The 25543-nt window shown below is 37.1% G+C and overlaps 1 long non-coding RNA gene across 1 annotated transcript in view; it reads right to left on the reverse strand.

The window, feature by feature from the left end:
* Window positions 1-2932: 2932 nt before the first annotated feature.
* Window positions 2933-25543, reverse strand: part of LOC142078902 (uncharacterized) — a 36992-nt gene continuing 14381 nt past the window's right edge. Inside the window, exons 3-9 of the long non-coding RNA XR_012672393.1 lie at window positions 25456-25534; window positions 25055-25182; window positions 22306-22598; window positions 15765-16085; window positions 6739-6790; window positions 6141-6240; window positions 2933-4494 (exon numbers count right to left, since the gene is read on the reverse strand). This is a non-coding gene — a long non-coding RNA (uncharacterized LOC142078902). The remainder of the gene's footprint in view (window positions 4495-6140; window positions 6241-6738; window positions 6791-15764; window positions 16086-22305; window positions 22599-25054; window positions 25183-25455; window positions 25535-25543) is intronic.

The raw sequence follows: 25543 nt of genomic DNA on the forward strand, positions 1-25543 counted from the left end.
AGGAGGATCCCAAAAAGAATTTATATACTACCCTGTTTTGATTTTCAAACTACTAGGACCAAAACAGGGTATCTGGACTTTAGTTTCTGTCACTCCAGGCACCCTCATCTCAGATGACAGGGATTTAGTCTAGCAATCAAACGGAAGAGCAGCTCTATCTGTGACAAAAGAGTTCCCTCCAGTGTTGTACACTGTCTGCTGCTCATCATTTCCCTTGGGTTTTAAATGAGAAGGTTTGGGGGGGGGGGGGGGTTGGTGTGGTTTGGTCTGTTTTTTTGATTTTAAGTAAGAAGTACAACTTTAGTGGAGATAGTTAACAATTGAGGGCTTTTTGCTGGCAAATTTTGACTGGATCTTGACTAAGATCTGGCCACATGATGCCTCTTACAGACCTGCAGAATATCCCCTTTATAGAGATAACTACTGTTTTCACCATACACCTGTCCTCTGTAGATGCTGACCTTGGCTTCCCAGCATTGGGAAGCAGCTGTAACGTGCTGGCACATTTCCCAGACATGAGTGCTGCATGAAGGGCTTGGGAGCAGAGGTCAGTGCAGTGCATCTGCTCCCTCGTGCCAGACCTCACCTTCCGTAGTAGGAGTAAGTAAGTAAAGAGCCCTGAACTAGAAACCAGAGAGACTGAGAGACAAATGCTGCCAAAGGAGACATTTTCACATATTTGTCTTTTTCATTCCATCCCACATTCTTTCTGTGCTGGCTTGTTTTGAAAAAATTGTTCCCAAGTGGCTGCAACCATCGGATGACTTCTTAGCTTCAGAGTGGGAAAAAACTCTGTAGCAGCAGTTCAGAACCTGCTGAAAAACTGATGTCAGGACCAGAGTGGCACCAGCACACATCAGTGCTACCATCAGTGTCATGGGGCTAAAAATCTGAGACAAGTGGAGACATATCAAAAATCTGCACAAAGGAAATTTTCATATCCTTGGAAGAGTAACGTTCTCAATCTCACTCTTTCAACACAAGAAATTAAGAAGACCATTTGAACCAGATTTCTGATCATAACCAAAATACTATAGAGAAGATATAATGAGAAAGGAACTTAATTAAAGATTGTTTGCAGCTTGCAAAGGACAATATAGCTTGCTTGCCCCAGCATCAGAAATCCATTAAAGAGTGGTAAGAATGAAGAACAAACTGAAGAAAAGGAAATTGCAGTTGTTTTATATATTTTTTTACTGATGTTAGTTATGACATCTGACTCAATTCACAGTCCTTGCAAAATTTCATCTCGCTTCATGTTTACAGGTGCTACATACCAAAAGCTTTTAACTGAGCAATTGCCTAGCTGACTTTAAGCCAGTTTCCAAGTAGGAAGTTGCAGCTAGTTTTCAGGGTTGTCCAGTTGTCCTTTTCTATTATTTATATCTTTAACGAGCTATTTGTAAAATGACCCGTTATTTCCTAAACAATGACTAAACACAGGGGAAAGTACTGTGCAGGGCCACCACCTTGTTGTTGAAGAATTCAAGAACTCTCGGAGTTTTTAATCAAATTCTATCTCCAGATGGAGCAGCGGAGATACCTTTTTGTAATAGGCCACCTAGCTTCCTATTTTACAAGATTTTTAAGGTAGCTTTGCCTATAGATTTGTCATGCCTATGTTTTTTCTTCACATTTCTTAAATATACATATTGTTTCAATCTTAAAAGTTGAAGTCACTTTTGTACCTATGAGTAGGACTTTATATCATGCAGATAGAATGCATTAACGTCTTTTGGAAGAACAGGCAATCTTTTCTCTGATATGGATGTTTCTCAAGCCCCTACGCAATGTAGAAAGACTTACTGAGCATGAATCTCCCATTAATGAGTTACACTAATTAGTGACTTGTACATGTGAGAAGTAAAAAAGGAGCTGGAGGAAGAAAAAAAAAGTGCTATGTTCTGAGGACTTTTTTCTTTCCAAATTTGTTTTCATGTTTCATCTTTCTTTGCAATAACACCAAGAGTTTCCTAACTTGGCACTACTGGGGATAATTAATACTCATTACTACACTGATTAGTATCGTCTAGATAGCAAGATAACTGGGAAAGTAGAAATAGCTAGATGATACACAATTTTTCAAATACTGTTGCATAAATTCCTTATGGGTTTCATGTTGCTAACCTCCAGCTTGGCCATGAATTGTTTTCTACTCTCAGAATCACTGAAGTATGCAACTAAAAGACTACTGTTGTTACAATAATGAGAAAGTTATTCTCATGAGATTAAACTCTGTTTAAAGGAGTGTCTTTCTGCTTGCTTTGAAAACTCTGTAGTTGTTCACTGGTACTATGTCAGATGGCTGATATCATCATACATACATATGGACATGTTTTATGTCCGTTGTCCACTGTTAATCCAGTCAGGTTTTTGAGACATACACAAAGAAAGGTATCTAGTGCATGTGAACTCAGGTTGCAAATGGCTCATCTGAGCAGCTATGCTATGACTACACTATGCAATGAAATATCTTGCTTGATCCTTAGCTTTTCAAAGTTTTCAAGGGTAAAGACCATTTCACATAAAAATTAACTTTTTACTTAATGAAGGAGTTTTTATCTTCCCCCTCCCCAAGCCCCAAGGTTAGGATTCCATCAAGATTTAGTACACTGTGTCAAAATAATATTTCCTAGTAGCCTCATATACTTACTATGATATTTCAGTTTTACTGCTCACAGTAGTTTCTTGAATATTAAATTTCTAATTATACAATTCCTTCAGCAATAGAATTCAAAGACTTATTTCTGTATTTCCTAGAATTTCACTGTTGTGGGTTGACCCTGACTGGATGCCAGGTGCCCACCAAAGCCACTCTATCACTTGCCTCCTCAGCTGGGCAGAGGAGAGAAAATATAACGAAAGGCTCATGAGTCAAGAAAAGGATGGGGAGAGATCACTCAGCAATTACCGTCACAGGCAAAACAGACTTGACTTGGGGAAATGAATTTAATTTATTATCAATCAAATCAGAGTAGAATAATGAGAAATAAAACTAAATCTTAAAACACCTTCGTCCCACCCCTCTCTTCTTCCTGGGCTTAACTTCACTCCCAATTTTCTCTACCTCCTCCCCCCGAGCGGTGCAGGGGGACGGGGAATGAGGGTTGTGGTCAGTTCATCACACGTTATCTCTGCCGCTCCTTCCTCCTCAGGGGGAGGACCCCTCACATTCTTCCCCTGTTCCAGCATGGGGTCTGTCCCACGGGAGAAAGTCCTCCATGAACTTCTCCAACATGAGTCCTTCCCACAGGTTGCAGTTCTTCACGAACTGTTCCAGCATGGGTCCTTTCCACAGAGTGCAGTCCTTCAGGAACAGACTGCTGCAGTGCGGGTACCCCACGGGGTCACAAGTCCTGCCAGCAAACCTGCTCCAGCGTGGGCTCCTCTCTCCATGGGGTCACAGGTCCTGCCAGGAGCCTGCTCCAGTGCAGGATCTCCATGGGGTCACAGCCTCCCTCAGGCATTCACCTGCTCCAGCGTGGGGTCCTGCACAGGCTGCAGGTGGATATCATCTGCTCCATGGGCTGCAGGGGGACAGCCTGCCTCACCATGGTCTTCACCAGGGGTTGCAGGGGAATCTCTGCTCCGGTGCCTGGAACACTTCCTCCCCCTCCTTCTTCACTGACCTTGGTGTCTGCAGAGTTGATTCTCTCACATATTCTTGCTCCTCTCTCCAGCTGCAGTTTCTCCTGCGCAGGTTCTTTTTTCCCCCCACTTCTTAACTATGTTATCCCACAGGCGCTACCACCGTCGCTGATGGGCTCGGCCTTGGCCAGCAGCAGGTCTACCTTGGAGCCGGCTGGCATTGGCTCTATCGGACACAGTGGAAGCTTCTAGCAGCTTCTCACAGAAGCCACCCCTGTAGCACCCCCCACTACCAAAACCTTGCCACTCAAACCCGATACATTCACACATGCATGAATCAATAGGATATGTAAAGATATATTTGTTTCTTTCTCTAGTGATCACAAACTACTGAAAATTAACAGTAGTAGCCAAACATCCTCAGTCAGCAGAGACAGAAGGGTCAGCTGAGAATTAGTACCTGCAAAAATTTCATTGCTATGAAAATACATCATTGTAATGTTGCATGGCATGGAGTACTGGAACATACTATGTTAACAGAAATTAAAGGGACCCTCCAGAGATTTGAAGTGCATGTCTCCATGTAGTCGATTTGACCACACAAAGCTCATTCCCTGAGCTACATTACAGTAGCTTTGAACATATAAAGCTTATTCCTTGAAGTATAAACAGTAGTAGCAATAACATTCAGTATATAGTTGTCAAGCTAAGGTTTGTTACAGTTATTAAGATTTTCAGCTCCATGAAGTCCAAGGAAAATATAGTGTACCGATAATAAATCAATTATTTGACAAAATACAGGGCTTACAGTCCTGGGTTCCTATTAACTCATTATAAGGCTTTGAACATTGTGAATGAAGATATTGTGTTCTTCCATTGGAGGAACATCATTTTTACACTGGACATCTAAAAATACAGAAAGGACTCAAAATTACAACATTGTTTTTCGGAGTATGAATACTCTTACAGCATAGTTTAATTAAATAATTCGTTATACCTTACCAACTCAAGCTTGAGACTGGCATTTATCCTCTGACACAATTATTTTGGCAAGTCACTACCTTTCTTGACTTTTCCAAGTGTAAAATGGAATTGTCTCATCAGCTGCACAAAGCACTAGGATTTACCTGTACATTCAAATGTTAGTCAAATGCCAAAATCAATAATTTTATGTTATTCCTGATTTGACATCACATTCATAATTTAAATACAGGTTGAGGGCCAGGATTTTTATAATTTTATTTTTAAATGAAATGATTGGTTAAAACATGGAAGGAGTAGAATAAGAGCAGCTGTGTTAGAGCATTTCCAATGTTATGCTCAAACTGTAAATAAAACAAAAGATAGACATTCAAGAATCTTTTCCATCTACCTGCACTTGGGTAAGGCCTGGGTGGTATGTGGTTTTGAATAAATAAAAATTGTAAATAAATTTAGTAAGAACTAGAGTAAACTGAAATTATCAAAACCTTTTTATTAAAATAATAGAAACATATGTTGATGAAACTATTATCTTATTTTAGGAATTGAAAATTTGTAAAACAACTAAAAGGTATTTCAACTCCATAGTATATATTCTACGACATTCATTCTTATTTTTTTCATGTACTGGACATATTCTTTTGGGGAAGAAACAAATTCTAATAGCAGAAGAGAAAAAAGCAAAATCCTCCTCCCTTTCACCACAGGGAATCTCATACTAATGGAATATCAAAGTTGAGATCTATCTATTGGACCCGAGGAAATAATTTTCCTGTAAAGATATGCCAGAAGTAAACTTATCTCCAGAGACAGTGAGAGGGAACAGTAATCAGCATGGCAATTCTGAAAGATCCTCTTAAAGAAGGGAAAAACATACGCAACAGAGAAGCTCTTGGATTGTCAATTATTCCCCAGCACTAGTTCATTTTTCTGGCTGCTGTTAACTTGGCTTCAATTACCTGAATTCACCACTTTTCATCTACACTGAGGTCCTCAAAGCATTCCACGCATCCTGCTCTACTGAGGGAAAACCTGATGCAAAGATTTGCTCCGCTTCACAACTGCAAGCTAAAAAAGGCCACATCAGATTTTCCTAGCCCTCACAGGACCTCCTTTTTCAGCTTCCTTTGCCCTGGCCTAATCGATCAGGGACAAATTTGTGTGCTTGCAAGCCAGCGGGGGCCATGTATTAAGATTTGCTTCTAAGGTGTCTGAAATTCAGGTTATCTCCTTTCTATGAAAGGAAACTAAAGGGATTTACTCATTGCAGAAAATGAGCTCTCAGTGCTATCCTGGAAGGATCCAGCCGTAACAGTAAGTTAGTTTGTTTAACAAAATAATTTTTAACTTTGTTTCAAACATTTTTAAAGTGGTTGGCTCAGAGAGTCTTGTTTGCTAATGAATGATTTCTTTCTGACACTGTTTAAAATTTAAAAAAAAGAAGAATTACTGTGGTGGAAAAAAGTCTATAAATGGCATGGATTTAAAGTGCATTCACCTTTGATTATACCATCTCCCCCAACATCCGAAGAGTTTGGGCATGCTTAGAGAAACAGAAGGGAGGTATTTACCTCATAGGACTGTGCCTTACATCTCACTCAACCTGTTAATTTCTCGGCCTTCTTTTGATTATCAGCTCACATAGTTCATGACATCTGGAACTTTCATGTCCTGAGGGCCACAAAACTCCTTGAGTGAGACACAAAAATGAACATGGATATTCTTCTTCATGAATTATGCATAGACTACATACTCTGACTCACCTGTAAAAAAAAAATCATTAAAGATGTGTGACCGAAAGTATGTATTTTCACAAAAAGAGCACTTAGTTTATTATATTTAAGTTTGGAGCACTCATTGTTTTCATAGACTCCTTCTCACTGCCAGTTTGCCTTTGTTGTATTACTGCTTTCTTCTTTTCAAACATTTTTCTCTCATCACACTAAGTCAAGAAGATAAAGCTAGTTTCTTTGAACTAATATTAGTACAGTCCTGGGGAACGGGCTGACAAGAGATACTCTGACAGAAACAGTCTCTGAAATCCACAATGTGCCAGAACTTGCTCTCTGTTGTGCACCGTACACGGTCACCATGGGAATGGAAAAGCAAGAACACCCGCCATCCCCTAAATCCATTCTAAAAAGGTTGGTTTAGTATTTCATAACTTACCTCTGGAGACCAAGATCAGAGTCAAACTATTTCATCAAACATCCTGGATGATCTGTGAGCACAGAAAATTAAAAAAAAAAAGCAGCTTATCTATGCAACAAGGGCTAGGGGATTGTAGTCCTGCATTTTCCTTATTTGTTGACACCACCTTTCCCTGAGTCAGCAAAACTACCTGCAGCAGTAAGTGCTCTCCATACAAGTAACAAAGTTTGGTACAGAATAATTAAACAATTTTCCCAAATTATACGTACAAAACATTAAAATTGTGTGATATAGAAAAATGTAAAATAGTAGAACCATTGTGATTGCTCTGAAAATTGCAAACAAGGGAAAAAAAAATCCCAGTACAATTGAAATCCGTTGTGTGTAAATGTTTGGTGTAGCCAGAGAGGGAGTACTCACAACCAATACCTCTTTGTGCTGTCTTGTTCAAAGTCTTAAGTCACTGACTATCTAGGTTCTAGATATCCTAAGATTTCCCAGGTATTACGTGTCATGTGAGTGAATCGACATGACTTTTCACAATGACAGCTTAGATATTATAGCAGAAAAACAACAAAAGCAGCAGATATTTTTTTTATATATATATAACTGAATTGAGCAGTGGACTTAGTGATAAAACAAAAACGTGTTTGGGAACAGACAGAATCTTCTCAAGATAGAATTATGCTATGAGTTCTTGACCTACATTTCACTTTAAAAGAGCAGGAAAACAAAATTTATAAAATGCAAATGAAGCAGCAGAAATTAGCTTTACCATTGCGCTATATGAAGAATATGAGGGTGCAATCTGTGCTTTTGGTATGATGGTGTAGATCAAAAAGAAAAAGAACCAGCAAGGCTTTACAAAACTGTAGCATGGACTTCTTTTCCTTGTAGTCTTGTACAACTTTTCTTCAAACATATGCTTAGTGCTGAATATCTAAAAGCTATCAAAAGCAGAATGCACATATTGCATGAAAGGAAAATGAAGAATAGTTCTAGGGACATAGCTGCATTTTTAAAGATGCAGACCCAGTTACAGTTGGGAGAGGTTTTTTTGAGTTAAGTTGATGTTAAATATATAAGGGAAATAGATTAAATTATAAAAGTATTTAACTAAAATAAAATCTAATTAAAATATTTACCTGTGAAGCTTTAAATTAATCTCTATGCAAATTTTAGATTATTAAAGCAGGTCTACTTTTGGGAAGATTAGTATGTATCTACTAGACAGAATATGTAAGATTTAAAAAAAAAAACAGACAAAGAAATACGTCCAGGTGGGTGTTTCTATGGAACTACAATAATCAAAAGCTAAAGTAGACAGTCATTTGGTATGTTACAGCTAAAGATATATATCATCAGAAATATGGGGAAAGTTTGTGATCTCAAACTCAAACCACCATTATTTATGCTGTAGACTTTCTGCCTAGCTAGCTCTTTGTAAGATGATAATCACTATCTGTTTTCAGAAGAAAAAGTGGGGGTTTTGAGCGATGATGTGGTACCTCTTTGGAATCAGTTGAAAGAACGTTGGTTCTTCCAAAGACTATTCTAAGTGCTTGAATGAGCAGCAATAAAAAGTTTTCTTTCTTGCATTTATTGTACCATAACATACAAATTGTTAAGAACTCATTTAGCAAAGCATGCATACGTGGTGGAGAAGCTGGGACCATTTCTTGTTTATATACTCTGATATCAGAAAGGAGAGGAGTGGAAAGGTACAACCTCTCTCATCACTTCAAAATCTGCAGCATCCATAACGTAACTGGGGAGAAAGCTTCAGCAGCAGACAGGGCAAAACAATCCTCTTCACTGTGACACTGTATCCTCAGTATCCCACCCTTCTTATACCTTAATATAGTAAGTGTGGCAACAGCTATCAGGCTTAAATTATAAGTATGCAAATCACATTAGTTTTTTAGTTACAACTTTGTAGCTGGGTCTTAGGGCTGGGCTAGTTAGCACACCCAGCAAGTGCACTTAAGTCATTAAGTCCTTGGGCGATCTGGGGACTGCACAGGTGAAATAAGGGACAGGTTTGAGATCAACTGGAAACAAGGTGATAGATTGAACCTTCAGTATCAAGTATTTGACTGATTGTTACAGGATCCTCCAGATGGGAATTTTCTACAGTTCTTGAAATTCCCCAAGGCAGCTCCTGCCCTGTCTCATATGATTTGTATGCTTAAACATATTGACTGACATCCTGGATGAAGTGTCCAAAGTCTCCCCTGGGTGGTTCCTGCTGCCGAAATGGTAACATAATTATACATAAATAAGATATTTGTAAGTAGTCAAGAGGAACTGTTCCTGCAGAAATGGTAACGGGTCAGTTCTTGTACATGGTTAAGATAATCAATGGCAATGAATTACATATATTGCTGGGGTGGTCGCATATGACCGTGGGCAGCTGCAATATAAGAACCAAACAGAAGAGCAGTTTGGGGAGTCTCACCTGATTCAGCTAAAGATTCTGCTGCTACAAGGACTCTTACAATGGAGACTTCTGTCACTACTGAACAGCAAGAAACAGTCCTGTTTCCCCATGAAACTGTCACATTATTCCAAGATCCCAATAAATTAACTTTTATATATATATATGTCTCTTTATCTATCTATCTCCATTTTAAATACTCTAAGTGTTTGTACAACATAAGAACACAGCTAATTACTTTAGCTGAACAACAGATTTGCATCTATATGGCTAGTACTGATCTTCATGATTACTAGAAACTTACTTAGCAAATCCATTAGAACATCCACAAGGTACCTTTAGCAAGACTAGGCCATCATTCTCATGTTTTCTTTCTAAAATGTGTATTTATTACAAAGAAAAAGGAGGAAGAGCTGCACACAAAATGAGATGATGAAAGTTTAAAATCCAAGGGAAATCTTTTGTCTTTGTTATGCAAGAGGCAAGTCACAAAAATCTAATCACAATAATCCATTCTAGATTTATATGAAGAAAAATCATGTTATAAACACAACCTTACCTCATTGAAAATCTGCACACCATTTTTTTCTTTATTTTAATACAGGTACCACCTTTGGCAAAGTATAACTATGATTTTTTGGTACAGTTTTAAAATGACAGGAATTAAAATATTTTGTAGAGCTAGTGAACAAAGTATTGATATTTTCTGTTCTTGATATGATGGTTCTTAGAGTAATTTTTTACTCATCACAAAAATACAACGTTACAGGAGTAATATGTGTTGAATAAACATATTTTTTTAAGTTTCACAAGATGGATCCACCTTTGGTATGAAAACAGATACTAAGTGAAAACAAAAAGCTTTCATTCTTTCCTGAGAACGTAAAGATTAGTATAAATCTATCATACTAGATAAATCTTTACTAACAGAAGGTAGGTAAAATTTTGGTAGGAACAAAATAATGAAAACTAGGATATATCATCATCTTGCCTAGTAAGACAAAAGGGGAAAAAAAAAAACCAAGCCAAAAAAAGCTCATCCTCCCCCCCCAAAAACAACCCAAAACCTCCAACAAACCAAAATTTAGGGAACAGAATAGAGATTAAAGAGCAGGAACAGGGAAATTACATGTTAGCACAAAGAAAACCAAAGGTAGTGGAAGTAGAATAATGCGGGAAATTGAAAAAAATGTTTAAAGAATGTAGACAGAGTAAGAAAAAAACATTTTAAAAGTGATTCTCGGAATCACAGACAATTCAGGTTGGAAGGGACCTCAGGAAGTCATCAAGTTCAGCCTCCTGCTCATAGCAGAGCCATCTCTGAGGTCAGACCTGGTTACTCAAGATTTTGTCTAGTCAGACCTTGAAAAACTCCAAGGACAGAGACTGCACAGTCTCTCTAGTCAGCCTATCTCATTGCTGGGCTGTCCTAATGGGGAAAAAGTTGTTCCTCATATGCAGTCTAAACCTCTCTTATTTCAACTTTTTCAAGTTGCCTCTCATCCTCTCATCGTGCATAGCTGTGAAGAGCCTGGCTCCATTCCCTTGATAACCTCTCCACAGACACTGGTGGGTTACTGTCATGTGCCCCCTCCTCCAGGCTGAAGCAACCCCTGTCCCTCAGCCTCTCCCCATGGGGGACACAATACTGCAGATATGGTCTAATGAGTGCTGAGCAGAGGAAGATAATCACTGCCTGTATCAGCTGGCCATGCTGCTTTTCAAGCCAAAGCTGTTAGCAACCTTTGCTGACTGAGGTTCAGCTCAGTGCCCACCAAACCTCAGGACCTTTCCTGTGGGGCTGCTCCTAGTCTCTCTGTAGCCAGACTGAGCTACTGTAGAGGCTCCTCTGTCCCAGGGGCAGCACTTGGAATTTGTCCTTGCTCAATTTCACAAGGTCCCTGTTGGCCCATTCCTCTAGCCTATCTGGATGGGATCCTATCCTGGAGCATATCGAGTTGTCTCCCTGATTTGGTGTCATCCGCACACTTGGTGACTGCGTGCTCCATTACCTCCTCCAGGTCAGGTATTAAATGATAAAAGCGTTAGTAAGGACAGGTGTCAGTACAGATCCCTGCAGTCCTCTCCTTCTACGGACCTCCAGGTAAAGCATGACCCATTAACCATGACCCTTTGGCGCTGACCATCCAACTAGCTTTTTACCAGTTGTCCACCCCTCCAGACCATAATGTCCTAACTTGGATACAAGAATATTTAGAAGACAGTCAGGTTTGTCAGATATGATTCACCCTTGGTAAACACATGTTGGCTGTTCCTAGTCACCCTCTTCTCCTGCACATGCCCAGAACTGTGTTTCACAAAGCCTCACTCCATGATTTTCCCAGGGCCCAAACTGAATCTGTCTGGACTGCATTTCTCTGGCTTGTTTTTTTGTCTCTTTTTGAAGACAAGTAAATCATTTGCCTGTCTTCCGGCATCGCAACCTCCCCTGGTCTCCACAGCCTTCTAAACATGATGGTCTTGGAAGGATATGAGTCTGTTCTCTCACCTCCAAGCTGGAAGACTAGACAACAGCAGCAAGAACTAGCATCTATCAGCAAGAACTAGACAACCAATTTTTTTAGATCCAAAGGGTGTCAGCCAGACTTGATGGTACTCAGTTCTGTCAAGAGCTATGCCTTTTCAAAAGCAGCAAGAGAGGGGTCATTCTTTCCTACAGGTGAGCAGTTCTAATGACCATCTGACAAAACTGATACATGATTTTGCACTTCATTTTAAGGTTTTCTTCTGCTGTGAGAATAAGTTTGTTCATTCAGAATAAAACATCCAAGGGAACTTCAATGGGACAAATATTTGGGATTCAGTGAAATACAGCACAGACACATCAGTCAAAATTTAGTTACACAGATCTGGTTTAGCCTTTGAACAAAAGAGCAAAAAGAATCTGCCAAGACCAAAACTAGGTACTTAAACCTTAGCTTGGCACCAGATCAAGATGTTTTAAATGGGCCTAAAGGACAAGTTTTTCCCTAAGGAACAAAATCAGCTTGAGAAGAGACAACTCATTTGTTACTTCAGTTATCCCAAGAGCTCAAAGTGACAGTGGACAAATTATGACAGATTGAAGGACTGATGTCAACACTTCAGTTATTGCTTACGATAAGGGTTCAGTGTTACACATTGTTGGCTGAATAAAGCACCAATATTTCTGAGACTTGTTGGTCAGTGTCTGTAAATAACCTGTGCTACAGGTACATGGATTGCTGCTCTGCAAAACAAAGTACTGCATCAAACAATACATCACAGACAAACACAGAACAAAACAATGTTGGCTTTGCAGAATTAGGAAGAGAGAGCAAAAAATGAAACCAAAAGTTTATAAAAAACCCACAGTGATTACCTCAGGAATATTTAAGAGATAACTGTGATCTGAAGAATGCACACTGGTTAATAATTATTTTACAAATTAAAAGCTAAATTATGTGTCTACAGAATTAGCAATACCACTCAGGTTGGTAATGATGATTATGAGAATATCTGCTCAAGAAATCTTAAAGCTTCTTAATGCTGTATGTGAAATAATAATATTACTTTTAAATTGATACTGCCTCAGTGGCTTCCAAGAAGGTGAAAAATTCTAGCTACAGTTTTTAGGGCCATTCATTTTTCTTTAATGTAAAATTGTTAATATAAGGAATTAAATTTACTGGGATAATGTCATCCATGGCATTGAATTAGACATATTCTACAAGAAATCAACTTAATATGAGTTGTTTCATAAAGAATGTCAAGCAGTAATGGCAAGGGAATTTTAAAGATGAAGTAAAATTAAAAATAGCAGACAGGCACAGAAGAAAGTGGGAAAAAGATTGAAGAAATTTGAAAGAAGACAAGATCAAGAAAACAGAAAAAAATATTATTCCTGAATGGACTGTGTGGTTCAAGTTTTGCAGAGAAAGAGAAGAGAAAAATAGGTAGGAATTGTTTAAAATGTCTTAGTTCCGGGGCAAAACAAAGAAGTAACCTAACCTGACAAAGAAAGTTTATCATATAAAAATGACAGCCTACTCATGGCAATAAAACCAGCTCCATTGTCCTTCTAAGACTTTTGTTCTTAAACAGAAAAGTTATACATATATATACACATACCTTTGAGCTCATATCTCATCTTTCATGAAATTAGCTATATATTGCTATCTAGAGAATGTAAAAGACTTCAGTCAGATTAATCTTTATTACACACTGCATTTCAGTGCAGATATGATAGTAGGACTCGGCTTTTAGCCATAATAGTGCAGGTACTAAATCACCTATCAACTGAGTATCACAGTTTCTGTTACAGTTAGACAAAAGAAAACATGTAAAGGTAACATCAGCAAGAAACATTACCGTGCTGTGGCTAGCAAGAAGAGTAATGAGTAGTTACAAAATGTATAAACTTCTATGACATTATTGATTACAGTAGTAATACAGTTTCTCTAGCCTGAGATTCAATGCCCAATATTAACAATATGATTTATCCCATATATCTCTGTAGTGCTTGTTTGTTATGATCACACTCATCAACAGATTTCAAAGCCAAAGTATTATAATTTAAGGAGTACAATACTTGCTCTAAAATGCTCTGTTACTATTTAAAAATAGAAAATGCAGTTTCTAATAAATACAGTGTGGGGTCTTTCTTGAAAATATATCTCAAAAGCTTTTGCTTTCTGTCAACCAGATGTTGCTGGTGCATTTGCCTAAGCAATTCAAAGTTCCTTCAGAAAACCAAAAACCTAAACTATTCATCTAAAGGTGACAGTACAACACAGGGGAAAAAAAAAAATAATCGTGCTCCTACTTCAGTTTAAAGCACAAGGATACAAAGGGAAAGACAATATCTTTTCTTTTGCCTTTCCCCCTTTTGTCTTTCCAAGATAGCTGAGACTCAATGGTTAAATACAATAGGCTTCTGGTCACCTCTGAAATTTCAAAGTCTTCTCGCTTCCACAGGCACAATTCCAAGATAACACATTTTTTAATGCTGGAAAGAGACACCTAATGTCATGTCAGTGGTATCAAGGAAATAGCTTAATAATATAAGCCAAGCAGTTGGTCAAAAAGTGCCACTGTTAAAAAGATAAATAAATAATGTTCTAAGATCTCCATTTATCTTCTTTTCATTGTTGAAAATCAGCTGCTTTGAATAAGTCCAAGATAATTTTAAATCATTATAAAACAGTGAATCCAAGGAAAAAAAAAATATTTCAGCATTGAACTAGTCAAAAATAGATATACAATTGCACAAAACTTACTAAGTGAAGACAATTTTGGAAAGAAAAAAAAAGTTAGTTTTAATTTATATTTTAAATCTAAATTTAAAAATGGAAATTTAAAAATGGCAAGAGCCAAAACTCATGAAAATTTTGGAAATAAAAATGCATCAAATAAAACTTTCTTCTTTCCTAAGGCAGCTCATAAAGTCAGTGGGGTGACTTGCTTATTTTGTTAATATTCTGCTTTCAAATTATCTGCAGGTAAATTTCCAGATCTTCTTATTTGGTTTTAAAAGCCTGAATAATTTTGAGTATTTTTTTCTCCCTGTGAACAACTAAAGGCAACTTTAGCTGAGAATTGCTTCTAATTCTATATTCAGTCTGTACAATTAATAATTGGGCAAATGACTGTACAAAGTGAAAAGGAACTACAAATTTCTATGATGCTCTATGTTATTTTGTTTAAATGGATGCTTTTGAATATTCGTTTAACAACAGACTGTTACATTCACAAGTAATCTAGAAAAAGAATCATAAATTTTCTATAAAACAAGACATAAATCCTAGGCACTTTAAAAAAAAAAAAAAAGAAAAGTTGAAATGCAAAATTAGGTGACTAGATTCTAATGAATTCAAGTGCAGGCAGGTATCCACATATCTTTCAATACATGGGCTTAATATCACTTACTCAAAGCCTCAAAAGAAGTTTGTGGCAAAGCAGGAAATTAAGCTGGGGCCCAGTGTAGTATCACAACTGGTTTTTTATAAACTTTGTATATGAAGTGACCCTTATTCACAGGAATCTGCAGACACCACATCTGATAAACAAATCTGTTATTTCAGAACCAAACTCCTTGGCTCCACCTCATACAAATCCCCACATGGCAAGTTGTGGAAACCGGGAAGTTGCTTACACGCTTCTTGTGTCTTCTTTTATGCCATTGGTCTAGTTTGGCACTAATTCCTTCTTATCGTTCATCAAAGTAATTTTTAAGTCACTTACAATATAGTATTGGTCTCCTGCTGTGAAGGCCCTTGGTGCATCATGCTTCTGTGCATTTTTGTATCTGGGCTGCAGCAAAAATATTAATTGCTGACTAACGCTTCAGTGAAGGCTGGTATTCATGCTGAGCAGAGCTGGCTGCCAGGCAAATTGTGTTAATCAAAGATCATTAACCCTAGTGAATGGGATCCTGAGTCAGCTACTTTACTCTGAGGTAAATCTGTCTAGACCTGTTCCTAATTCTTCATTCCTTAAAGAACACTGGAATGCTTCTAAATTAAAAAATAAATAAAATGCAAAAACAAAACTGGAAAAATCAAGAAAAAAAAACCAGAAAAGTTAAAGTTAGCAAGTCTGCCAGAATAAAAATAGAGAAGGTTTATACCTGCTCCTCCTGCCCATTGGGTCCTTGCAGGCAGATCCTTGCTTCCAGGCTTAGTCTTACATACCTGTGTTACTTTCTGAGCTGAACTGAACTGCGCTGTATCCCCTCAGACAGCTCTTTCCATCAGCTCTGAGGCTGACCGCTCCCTCCTTCACACTCCCGACTGTCAGTTTCTCTGCTTGAGCTGCGAGTTAGCAGCTCCATGCTGTGAATTGCCTCCTTGCCACATCTCAAAGTTTCTTCAGCCTGCTCAGTTGCTCACCAGAGAAGGACAAGTCTTCTCCCTTCACCAAAAGATCCACCTCATCCAGTCACTCCTCCCTTTAAAAGAATAGTGAATAAAGTTAAAAAGAAAGGAAGAAGAAAATAAACCCCCAAACATTGTAACCCAGAACAAATGTATTTTAGACATTTCAGTATTATCCATTCATTCTTAACAGGAAAAGTACATAATTTGCCAGCAGGAATGAAAAAAAGCCCTGCAATTCCTACTGTTACCTGAGTGGCAAGTATCAGAATTAGTTTGGTAGTAGGGGTGAGTGTTTAGCCTAGCATAGCAGTTTTAGGCAATTTACTTCCATTATCAAGTTGCTTCTATATGCTCTACAATATCTAGGTTGCTCTGGAGTAGAACTCCACACTTAAAAAAATATTTTTTTTCTGATTCAATTATCAATGATTTGGCTCACTATTTTGGTAAGTAGCATCTCCTTCCTGGAATCTAAAAATAGAGGTTTTTTATTATTTTAAATTGCCCTTTTCCTGTAGGGAAAACAACAAACAACAACTTTATTGGAGGTAGTATAGGCTGTTTTTTTTATCAATAGCTTTTCACTGACTCAGCTTTTATTCTTCAGACCATAGTGAACATTCAAGTAATATGTGCTGTACTATTAGCTCCACTCCAAGCTGCGATTATTGAAAATAGTAGCTTACGTTGAAGCAGAGTTAAACAGCACACTTGCCCAAATGATGTATTTTCTTCCTTACTGCAAATTTTAGCTGAGAGGTGGACAAAAGACCTTTATTTGGACACACTGAGTTTGACTTGCATGCAGTTAAGGTGCTTTCTTTTTTGAACAAGTTCATTGTTCCTGAAGTTATACAGTATTTCCCCACATTTCTTCTGGTTAATAGAACATAAATTATGATCTTCCATTCAAGACCTCACAAGTGTTCTCACATATATCTTTAAACATGAGGTCTTTTTAGACAAGAACACATAAGAATACAGCACTAAAGTAAGGGCAGAAACTGATTCAATAGAGGATAACAATCTCAGAGTTGTTCGTGTAACTAAGAGAACAGCTGTTTTTACTCTCGTTTTCAATACCGTGTTTGTTTAAGCTCCTTATATACATTGACTTATACTCTGAATAAAATATGATAGTCCTCACAATGCTGTCTAGAGAATGGCTGGGCTGTATCTATCATATCTCACTATTATTATTTGTCTTAACATGTGTTCATCTTTTAAGATTCTGAATTATTTAATTCATCTGCAGATCTTAAGCTACTTTTCCAGACCATAGCCAGTAGTGCCTGACTCCACAAGGATTGCTGTTGTCCAGTAATCATTTCACTGGACAATTCATTTAGTCAGCATTTCTAAAGCTTTCCTCAAAAAAATCTTGAACTTAGAGGTGCATACTTTGTGGCTTTCTTTGCCTATATGGGTTTACTTGCTTTCTTTCCATCTCCTCCATGTATATGTCTGCTATTTTAGGTACTTCCTAAAATAGTGTGGATTGATGTACTTCCCCTTTCCTTCTCCATTCCCATAACAGTCTGAGGCTTCACTTGGCACCCTAAGACATCCTTCCGTCATATGCTCCTGACAGACATGCACATGGTTACTTTGCCACTTACTTCCCAGCAGGTTACTCCCCTTGGAGCTTGGCAATTGGCTCCTCAGACCGGGGTGCTCCCTCATGCCCATCAGGTATGAGGATACAGGAATTTCAGAGGTTGCCTGATTTGATTTTGTAACTCCCAGGGAGTAATAAACCTCTTTAGAGAAAGAGGCAATAGCAAATTAAAAAAAAAAAAAAAAAGTAGACTTAATTGTACTGTAAGTGAGATTCTGCCTCACTGTCTGTGGAGCTCTTTATCTTGGCACCAGGGAGGTATTTTCAGGGAGATATTCTGATCACTGCTCAATCACATGTCAACGAGTACACTGGGTCCTCCTTTGATCTGTCACTTTATAACAGAAATATTGTTTCAGACTTTAGGCACATATTCTTAAGCTTGGAAATGTTCAATTTTATTTCATTCATAACTGAAATTTTCAAGATGGTGCAGTTTGTTCTTAATACTGAGGCCTTATAGCTTTGGGTCTTCAACAAATTTTACCATAGCCCTCTAACTTTTGTGTTGAGGTCATTAATGAAAATATTTCAAAATATCAATATTGAGACATTTTATTTGTGGCGATACTGAAAAATTATTTTCTTACTTTATTCTCTCCTTTTGGTATAGCCAACTGTTATCTGCCCTTTAGCCAGGTTCTTCTCCAATTTACATTTCTAGTACTAAATTCTTTCATGAAATTGAGATAAGGAGGTTTGCTGCAATCATTTTCTCCGACAAATTCCATGATTTTCCTGGCTGAATTATCTGTGTTCTGTTTTGTGGAACCTGTTTTGTGGATCCATCATATTTTGGATCTTGTTTTTTCCTGAAGCAATTCTGATTAAGTATTTAAACTTTCTTATTCAGCAAAGTTTTTTTTTTTTTGTTCCATTTGAACCTGAAATTATCAGTTTGTTACATGATAATTTACTAAGATCTTACGTTTTCACATTATCCTATGTGACCCATCATAAGTAAATAAATAAATAAATAATGAAGGGAGATGGTGATAGAGAAACTTTGGGAGGATGTGTGGTTAAGAAGTATAAATAAGTTACAGAAGGGAGGAAGAGAGAGGAGTGAATAGTTTGCTGACATTCAACTAAACTTTAATCATTCTCTTTCCAAAGAGGTAATTGCTATTTACAGGAGTTCTAGGTCATGATCCCATCTTGCACCCAACTTAGAAGAAGTACCTGAACAATACAGCACACCATGAGACCTGGGCTGTGAATAAGCACATCTTCAGGCTTCCTAAAGTGCACTTCATCATTAAAAATAAATCAAAGCCGGTAAAATTTGACATATTGTAGCTGTTTTCCTCATCCCACCTGCTTTAATTTGACACATTTTCAGAGGAAAGTCACTATTCATTTCATATCTAAACCTGTGAAATCCTTTTCCTTCACTTAATACCAGAGAAGTCAAGTTTCTTAGTATGGCTTATTGAAAAGTTGTAGAGACCAGGCAACTCATTGTATGCAATACTTCAGTGGTAAAAAAAAAAAAAAAAAAAAAAAAAAGGATATAAGTAAGTAAGCATTAAAAAGCTCAAATCAGAGTGAAAAAAAAATCACTGTTCAAAGCATTAAATTCAATGTTAAATAAGAAATAAAAAGTAATTGATACTTAACGTTCCAAATAGACATCTAATACTATTGGTGTTAACAGGGGAATGATTTGGGGTTTTGTTTATTTGTTTGTTTTTTCCTTTTTCCACAGGTAGAGTGCAGACTTCTTACTTCTGACCCTGTATTCCTTAGCTAGTGTCATGCATAGTTAATAATACTTCATATTTTCTCTAGGTAGGATCATGAGAAAACTTTTGAAAACTTGCAGTGCCACAAAATGGCAGATATCTGACAACAACTCATTACCTCATTCTGGTTTCTATTAAACATTCCTGTAATAGGTAAAGAAGATTTAAGAAGCATGGGGATGTGGTTCTACCACCTGAGGGACAGAAGAGTAAATACCTTTGACAGGTAACTCAGGCCTTCTGTATGTCAGTACAGCAACAATGTACCAGTTATTTATGAGTGCGATGCCTCTCAGACTTTGATCACCAATTCCAGCATGAAACTAGTTGACAAAATTTGTCAGAGAAAACCAAAATTCAACTTTTTTTTTTGTGACAGAAAGTATTAGCCTTGAAAAATGTTTAGTTGAAAAATGCCTAACCAGGCTTCAAAAACGGTTCTATTTTCACGTGCCAACAGTAGCTTTTCAACAGCTTATGAAAATGCTACCTTTAAATGCATTTCAAGAACGTTAGAAGAATTATTTCTTCCTAATTTAATTTTTTTTTTTTCCTTTTTTTTTTTAAAGCAATTTGAAAAAAGAAACAACCTGAGGGAAGACAGCAAATAAACAAGGGAAATCTGCCTCCAGATTTTTTTTTTTTAAAAACTAAAATCCTAAATAATCAGACTAATGTTTATATGGAAAAATGCTGGGCAATACTAAATTTATGTGGAACTGTTTGCTCAACCCGTAGCAGTTGTATCTGGGAAAGAAATCTTGAAGAAAAACTTGGGCAATAAATTAGGTTCTGTATTAATTTCAGCATCTGTGAAATGTGTTATTAGTGTGTGATTTTGATTTTGGTGAAGGATCAGTCTCAAGCAGAGACAAGTCTCCTCTGTTAGTTAATATTTTCATTGTTTTAATAAATTAAGTTATCACTGAGTCAAATTTGCAGAGAGGAATGCAACTACTCAGATAGCAAGGGCAAAATCTCATGGAGCGATGTGAAACCCATCTGCTCTGCTCAGTGTGTGTTCATTGTAGAAAATAGTGAACTGGAGCTATATATTCCCATGGATCTCACTGTATAGGAAAGCTGCAGGTGTCTAAGCAGCATCTAAACAAGTCTCCATTATTACAACCAAAATCTTCAAATCTACATGCTATGAATGAGTTGATTGCCATGATTACCTTTGATCTGCAACCACAGCTTTTATAATAGGGAGGACTGATTCATGAAGGACTTCATGGTCGTAGAAGACAGTTTAATAACATAAAATAAGCTCAGCTGAAGAGAGGGAGCAGGTGGCTAGCTCTGTTAAGAGACAAACACAGCTGGCTTCTTCCTTTGACATCTAGTAGGCATAACGGCACCAACCAGCACTGCCAGGGTTGAGAAACTTACATACGAAGAAACTGACTCTAATAATACATTTTAGGAAGAACAAAAGAAGCAGACATGGAAATTGCAGAGCTTTAACAAGTATTGAACTGTAAATTTGCTTTATAGGATCGTACTAGGGTTGAGGCCCCAGAATATGCAATTATATCAGACTCTGATGGCCACAGTACACTTTTGTTACATACACTAGAAACATCCTGGTCACAATAGGTATGGTTAGAACTAAGATCTGCCTGTTTTTAAAACTCATGCCAACAGAGCTCTAACTAGCACTTTATTATCTTCTAGCAAAACACTGATATACTGCATGGACATCATCCAGTAGTAGACAGCGATAAATATGCATGCTAGGTAGAAGATTAAGATTCTGGCTTTCCCCAAACCTATCACCTGAAATTGCCTGTGAGAAAATTAAAGACTTGACAGGAAAAAATGCAATTAAGCACACTCAGGTGTATTTGCATGTGCTCTGAATGAGCAATAAGATACAGTGATAGTGCCATTCACTTTAGATAAAATTATGGAATGGACGACAGAATAATAACATACTCATTAAAAATACATTAAATCTATGTCTCAATGTTTTGAAAAACAAAGCAAATCACCACCAAAACCTCTCCTTTCTGAATTTTAAAACTAAAATAAGAGTAAAGAAAAGAAACAATTAGAGGGAAAGTTTTTTAAGGTAAGACAACAGATTATGTGAATTTTATGCAAAATACTCAGCACCTGCCAATAATTTTTAAAATAAATTATGAGTTTAATACAAACAATGCAGAAATTTTATCCATTCTTATTCAAGAAAGACAATTTTGTCATAACTAATATTAATTTCAGGTTATTTTAATAGAAAATTTAGCCAATTAATTTTCTATGACTGGAAGTATAATAGTCCAGTTATGGTTAACAGAAAGGTTAACAACTTCTGTACACATTTTATTATTTTTATATTAATTTGATCCAAAAGCAGTCATTCTTATATTATGCATAATCATCCACACTGCTTTCTTAAAAAGTCGCGTGTCATTCCTAAACTCACTGAGTTAATATAACAGCAAAACAACTAGAAATGCCTAATTAAATATTTCAGGCACCTTTAACATCACAGAGTTAAAGCAATATATTTTGGATTTAAAATATGCTAATGTAGCTGATAATTCAACTCATTGTACACCTGTAGTTTAAGTTTCTCTGTACAAAACAGCAGTTTCTTGAAAACAAGATGAATTATTCAGAGTTTGTAATGAACTCAAAACCACAAATCATGTTTCAGTGCTTTCAAACTCTCAATATGATGGCAAAGAAGCTTGCTGTAGGTTTTAATTAATGGCTGCATTAATTGTTAATTAGCAAGTGTTAAAATGGTAGCAAAACTGAATGCAGAATACATTCAGACTTTCCTTGGGTATCCACTTCTTTATAACAGTGACTGGCATATCTAGACAACTTGATATTTTTCAGTTAGTGTTTTCTGCAGACTCAGAATACAGCCATGGTCATTGGTCTTATTTGGCTTGGTCTGGGCAGGTTTTCACTTACTCCTTTGCTGGGAATAAAGAAGCATCAGGCAATCCATTTCAATACTCCTGTTCTTGTGACCAGACCACTTAAGGATTCACAATAAGAAGCAGAGTTATTGCATTGGGTTGGGAATATGTAAGGGAAGCCATTCATCCATCTGTGATGTCAAAGTTTTCCTGGGTTTGCTCCTCCTTGGGTCTCAGTTTGAGAATGGGTGAAGTAACAGGATCAGGACTCAGGGACGGAATTTCCCTATATTAAGCATTCTCTTCATTACAGATTTTCTGAGTTGCCCAAGCACAGAGTCCAGGCTGCATAGTGAAACAAACAACACTTTATTATTAGAATACCACTGGGTGAGCTGAACAATTCTAATGCAACCAACTTCAGTTAGAACAAAAAAAAAAAACACCTTAGTGACTGCATGATGTCTTTACCAATAGTAATTATATAGTTGCATATCATCCAAACAAAACCTACAAGTTAAACAAACAAGGATACCTAAAGAATCATCACATACAATATATGTAATGATTTATTAAAAAGTGATGGCAGGTTATGAACACAAGAAGGTTCAATAACAAACTTAGTGTTCAGTCAAATACTAAATCATATACTTCCAATAACAAGACTAGCACCTATTTCACAGCAATTTAATCCTCAAAAATTCTAAAGATGAACACATTTTACTTTAGAAATAATCACCAACCTTTACATATGTTTCAGACTTTGAGATTCTAAAATGAATCATAAATATTTCATGCAAGTATTGTTCTGTGGTACCCATCTGGAAGAAGAGTATTTTCTCCTTCGTTGATTAAAACTTTATTGACCTTACTGTCTGTCAGGTTCTGCTAAGGGGATTTTAGCCAAGCAAATTTTTAATATTGTGCTTGCCAAAATGCATGAACAGATTCTGTAAAGGGTAATCGTAAAACCATGGGGAACATTTAATATTACAGCTAACACCATGGCATTTACATTTTAACTTTTGCTTACTTTCAGATTTTCTGCAGTTACAATGGGAAAATGAAATGCAGACAACACAAACACCCTTGCACAAAACAGTGAAATGCCATAGGCTTGATAATTAAGGGATGTCATAGCCTCACTGACAGTATTTCCAAAGTGAATTTCCTTACATAATAACTAAAAGTTTATGACAAAATTCTTACAAATTCTCCTCCTTTTTTTTTTTTTTTTTCTGACAGACAAAGAACAATTTTTGGAACGAGTCATCAGAAAAAAATCTTTGTACAACCTAAGCTCTGAGCTCTGTGAGAGCTTCTGAGAAGGAGCCTAAAGACCTTTCTTTGGTAGGAATCACAAAGTATTGACCACTAGGTTGCTCTGCAGGCAAGATAGAACAGAGGCTTATGCCTGGCAAGAGTCCACAGCTTCTCTCTCTAAGTCCTGAAATCCCTCTGAAGAGAGGGCAGCAAAGACAGTTGCAGGTGGAGGTAAGGTGGAATAAAGCAGGACACAGGAGAAGAACTCTGTTCTAGAGAAAAAAAGGATTTTAAGGAGCTTGGTCCTTAAGGCTAGACATGAAAAACAGGTTTTCAGAAACTGTTATTGAAATGTGTAGATGGTGTATGTGTGAATAACGTTTGATAAAATACGTATCTGTGCCTTAAGTGAAAAGTCTTGTTTCTTTCTAGCAGAAAGCACTCCACAAATGTTGTCCTCCATCTTGAGTCTTGGGCCAACTCACCAGATGTTTGACCTTTATCACTATTCTGCCGGTATTCTTCAGTCATATTGGAATAAACCATTTTTCAGAGAGAAATTAAAGCACTCTGTTGACCAAACAGCTAATTGTGAGATACAAAGTCTTAATCATCAGTATTTGTGCCAACGTCTATCAGCATATTACATACAATCTCATTTTCTTTCCCATCCCTTCTAAACCCTCAGGGCCCTTTAAGGTTCATCCCTTCGTAAGGTATAATCTGATCCTACCCATATGTCTAATAATATTCTTTATCTGTCCTATTAACCTAAAAATAGTTATCTTTAAAGCAAGGGTGACCTGGAAAGACCCGATATTGTCCAGCTTACCACAGCTATTTGGGATGACTTACCACGGAGTGAAATGTCATGGAGAATTTGGAAAGCACATCTAGTCTAGTGGTGCGACAGAACTCCAACACAGGTAGTGTAAAAACAATCCACTAAAGCCATTTACTTTGCTTTTATTATATAGAAATACCAAAATTTTCTCTTAAAATAATAGGCTTCTATAGTGGGAAAAAAAAAAAAAATTGTTTTTTCTTCCAGACAGAAAACACCCAAAGTAAAAAGAGTTCACAAATGGGTGCAAAGAGGAGTACCACCACAGACAAGGTCATATGATTACATCACTGCTTAAATTTAATGTTTAGGTTTTATAAATGTTTGAGGCAGAGCAGCCATATAGAAAATACACCAACTGGTATATAAACAAGACCATACATGTTATTTTTGTAGATCGATAGGTTCCACTAAATTTAAGTTAAACTGAAGGGGAAAACAAGAAGTCTTTGCTGAACTGTCCTTCCCAGTTAACTTGCAAAGAGCCCTTATTCCCCACCATCATCAATACTACTAACTTCCAGCATTTCATATCTTCAAAGGCTCATTTATCTTCCCTTATACCTCTGTCAGTGATGCTTTTCTACTAAGTGCTATACAAAGACAACACCTTAACAACCTCCAGCCACAAGACAAAAGTTAATCATTAAACTGATAGAGGAAGAAATTCATCTACACAAAGGGGCAGCATTACCCAGCATGACAGGGGATCATCACGTTTCCATGCAGTCACACCAATGATTACAATATTGCGGAGGGAATCCAGAAGTAGTTCTGATTTATCTCAGCATAAGCCACTTAGCTTTTTGGGTAGTTTCTGCACTGCAGCAATAAAAATACACAACCCAGGTATTTTAAACACAGATTGGGCAAAAATATATACTCTCTATTGCAGTCACAAACGCAACTGTACTTTACACGTGAAAGTTACATAGTTAGCTACAACTAACAGAAAGAAATAAAAAGTAAACATCTAGCCCACTACGTATGTCATTTAAAGAAAAATATTCTTTTTTTTTAAGATAACATTATTTGGTACTCCATAAGACAGAATTTCCTTTTTCAGTCTGCACCCTCTGTGGTATATTTACTTACAGCTGTTACATCAACAGTCAGGGGGAGGTTCATCCTTTTTCCCAAACCATTCTGCCTCAGGGAGTTGACCAGTGGGGAACTACAATGA

The sequence above is a fragment of the Calonectris borealis genome, chromosome 2 (genome assembly GCF_964195595.1).
Source record: "Calonectris borealis chromosome 2, bCalBor7.hap1.2, whole genome shotgun sequence".
Taxonomy (NCBI): domain Eukaryota; kingdom Metazoa; phylum Chordata; class Aves; order Procellariiformes; family Procellariidae; genus Calonectris; species Calonectris borealis.